The sequence below is a fragment of the Myotis davidii genome, unplaced genomic scaffold (assembly GCF_000327345.1).
Source record: "Myotis davidii unplaced genomic scaffold, ASM32734v1 scaffold370, whole genome shotgun sequence".
Classification (NCBI taxonomy): Eukaryota; Metazoa; Chordata; class Mammalia; order Chiroptera; family Vespertilionidae; genus Myotis; species Myotis davidii.
In genome coordinates this window covers 3,596,004-3,599,879 of record NW_006288615.1, presented here as the reverse complement: position 1 = coordinate 3,599,879, position 3,876 = coordinate 3,596,004, and the positions used below count along the sequence as shown (strand labels likewise).

At 44.3% G+C, this 3,876-nt stretch overlaps 1 protein-coding gene and 1 pseudogene across 7 annotated transcripts in view; both read right to left on the bottom strand.

Annotated features, from left to right (window-relative positions):
- LOC102774376 overlaps positions 1 to 1,342 on the bottom strand; it is a 2,276-nt pseudogene extending 934 nt beyond the window's left edge.
- The window catches only part of GIGYF2 (GRB10 interacting GYF protein 2), a 133,081-nt gene that overhangs the window by 88,756 nt on the left and 40,449 nt on the right, over positions 1 to 3,876 (bottom strand). The window lies entirely within an intron of this gene.

Genomic DNA, 3,876 nt, shown 5'->3' with positions numbered 1-3,876 from the left:
ACATCAATAAAAGCAAATATTGAACATTTTTTAATGTCTCCAGATAAGACAGCTGCACCATAAGCAACAGCCTCATCAGGGATCAGCTCTTATTCAATTCTTTTCCATTGAAGACATCCAGTAGGAGTTTCTGAATCTTAGAGATTGTGGTTAGGACTACACCATCAGGACTCCACCATGGATCTGGGACTTGTCAAGCTTGGCATCCCAAAGGGCTTTCTCTACAGGGCCCAGGATACCACAAAAAAGGTCAGTATTCCATTCTTCAAATGGGGCACCAATGACACAAGTATAGAAGTCAATTCCTTCATTGAGCAAATCAATCTCCATATTGGCCTGGGTGCTGGCAGAGTACACTAAGCATGTTTACAAGCAATACGAAAGCGACAAGATAGCCCTCTTCTTCTTACTGATGTCCTTCTTATGCTTGCTTGAACTCTGTAATAAAATGGTTGGCCATCAGGTTGTCTTCTCCAGCTCAGTAAGCATCCCCAACTGCTGACTTGACCTCAAAAATTCCATCATGAACTGTAAGAAGTGACACATCAAAAGTGCCACCTCCCAAGTCAAATCTTAGCCCATTTTTTCAGTTCTAGCCTTTTTGTCTAAGATGTAAGCAATAGCAGCAGCAGTTGGCTCATTGGTAACACAAAAATACACTGAGACCAGCAACAGTTCCAGCATCCTTAGTAGCCTAACACTGATCACTGAAGTAAGCTGGTACCATAACAATAACATTTTAGAAGCAGCCTTCCCAAGGTAGACAGGCTTCTGCCATTTCCTTCATTTTTGTCAAAACCATAGATGCCTCTTCTGGATAGAAACTTTTCATCTCTCCGTTGTATTCTACTTGGACATTGGGCATTCACCGCCATGAAAGGTCAATCCTTCGTATCAGATTAGATGTGGTTCTCAACCTTCCTAATGCCGTGACCCTTTAATACAGTTCCTCATATTGTGGTGACCCCCAACCATAAAATTATTTTTGTTGCTACTTCTTAACTGTAATTTTGCTACTGCTATGAATCATAATGTAAATATCTGATATGCAGGATGTATTTTCATTGTTACAAATTGAACATAATTAAAGCATAGTGATTAATCACAAAAACAATGTGTAATTATATATGTGTTTTCCGATGGTCTTAGGCGACCCCTGTGAAAGGGTCGTTCGACCCCCAAAGAGGTCGCGACCCACAGGTTGAGAACCGCTGGATTAGATAATAGCATCATGAAAACTATGTCCAATCACGTGTTTGGCATCAAACCATGTTGGGAGAGTCACTGCAATTTGACTCTGCAGCAGCACCAATAACTCATTCAGTATCAATAAAGGCGACATAACTTGGTGTGGTTCCTTTTTCCTGATCACTGCCAGCTATTTTCACTTTTTCGTGCTTGAAGACACCCACATAAGAGTCGGGGGTACCAAGATCAATGCCAATTGCAGGTGCCTTAGACAATGTTGCTTGAGTATTCCCTGGGCTTGGGAAGACCAGGATCCAGAAAGCTGCCCACTTTCAATAAGCCTCCCTATGTTAAAATTAGCTTCTGTATTTAAAAAAAAGAGTCATAAATGAAATTTAAAACTTAGAAAACAGGTTAGGATTAGCTCATATAAACAGTATAAATCAACAAGAAAAAAACTAATATCCAAAAGAAAAATTGGCAAAGAACAAAAAACTAAGAAATATAAATACAAACATTTGAATAATTCTGCAACGGGGGAAAAAATATTAACTAAAGTAATAGAAGAATGTTTTTCCCAAATATACAGAAAATTTTTGCAATAAAAATACTCAGGGTTGGTAATACAGAAAAATGCTTAGTGTACACCATCACTTGTACAAAAGGGGGGGGAGGGTATGTAATATTTACTTGGAAAAATACACAAGAAACTGCTAACACTGGCTGCCTTTGGGAAAGGAAAACTCGTGACTGAGGAACAAAATGGGAGAGATTTTCCATTATTTACTACTAGGAGCCCAGTGCACGAAATTCGTGCATGGGGGGGGGGTCCCCTCAGCCCGGCCTGCACCCTCTCCAATCCAGGACCCCACAGGGGATGTCCGACTGCCTCTCGCAATCCGGGACTGCTGGCTCCTAACCGCTCGCCTGCCTGCCTGCCTGATCGCCCCTAACCACCTCTGCCTTCCTGCCTGATCACCCCTAACTGCTCCCCTGCTGGCCTGATCACCCCTAACCGCCTCTGCCTCGCCCCACACCCAGCTGCAGGCACCCAGGACCCGGGCCAACTTCGCCCAGGCTGGCCCGAGCCACAGGGGACCACAGGTCGGTTAGCTTGTCCCTCTCCCAGGCTGCAGCCTGGCTGGTCCCCATTCCTGTCTCCCCAGTGTTGAGTGTCCGAGCCATTATGGTGTGATAGCATGATGACCATTTGCATATTAGCTCTTTATTATATAGGGTACTTTAAATTTTTATTTTTAAACCATGTGAATTATTTATTTTAAAAAACAATTGAAGAAAAAAACTGAACATGGGCCCTGGCCAGGTGGCTCAGTTACTTGGAGCATCATCCTGTGCACTGAAAGGTTGTAGGTTAGATTCCAGGTCAGGATACATACCTAGGTTATGGTTTCCATCACTGGTCAGAGCATATACATGAGGCAACCAATCTCTCTCCCCACTCCACCACTTATCTCTCTCTAAAAATCAATAAAAACATATCTTTGGGTAAGGATTTTTAAAAAAATACTCATCATGGCAAAAAAGTAATGGTAAAATGTTACAGTTTTGGCAGCAGGGAAACAAAAACACTACTGTCCTTATACAAAGCTTCTTAAAAGCAATTTAGCCGTATGGAGCAATTGGGTTTTCTTTCTGGACTTTCAATTCCACCGACCTGTATGTCTATCCTTATGTTACAGTTTGTACTACTGTGGCTTTATGGTCTGAAATCAGGAAGTATGGAACCCTCCCACTTTGTTCTTTTTCAAAACTGTTTTTTTACTGTTTCAGGTCCCTTGCAATTCCATATGAATTTTAGAATCAGCTTTTCAATTTCAACCCAAAAAGCCAATGGAATTTTGATGGGGATTGCAAGGTTTAATGAATACTGGTGCCTTCCCATTTACTTAGGTATTCTTTATTTTCTTTCAAATGTTTTATAGTTTTTAGTATAAGTCTTATACCTCCTTAGTTAAATCTAAGTATTTTATTGGTTTTGGTGCTATTATAACTGGAATTGTTTTCTTAATTCCCTTTGCAAATTATCCATTGCTTGTGTATAAGAATACAACTGATTCTTGTGTGTTGATCCTGTACTCTACAAGAGTACTAAATTCATTTATTAATGCTAACTAGAGGCCGGGTGCACAAAAATTTGTGCACTCGGGGGGGAGGATGGGTCCCTCAGCCCGGCCTGTGCCCTCTCGCAGTCTGGGACCCCTCGAGAGATAACGACCTGCTGGCTTAGGCCTGCTCCCGGGTTGCGGAGGGCAGGCCCAATCCCTAGGTGCAGCCCCGGTCGGGCTCCAGAGCAGGGCCGATTGGGGAGTTGGGGAACCGCCCCCTGTCATGCACAGAGCAGGGCAGATCGGGAGGGTGCGATGCCACCCTCAGTCACGCTCAGGGTAGGGCCGATTGGGGGGTTGGGGAACTGCCCCTTGTCATACTCAAGGCAGGGTCGAAGGGGAGGTTTCGGCACCACCCCGTCACATACAGAGCAGGGCCCATCAGGTGGTTGGAAAGCTCCCCCATGTCACGCACACAGCAGGGCCCATCAGGGGGTTGAGGGGCTCCCCCATGTTATGGACAGAGCAGGGCGGATCAGGGGGTTGGGGCGCCACCCACTATCACCCACAGAGCAGGGCCAATCAGGGGGTTGGGGCACCGCCACTGTCACACTACGGGCAG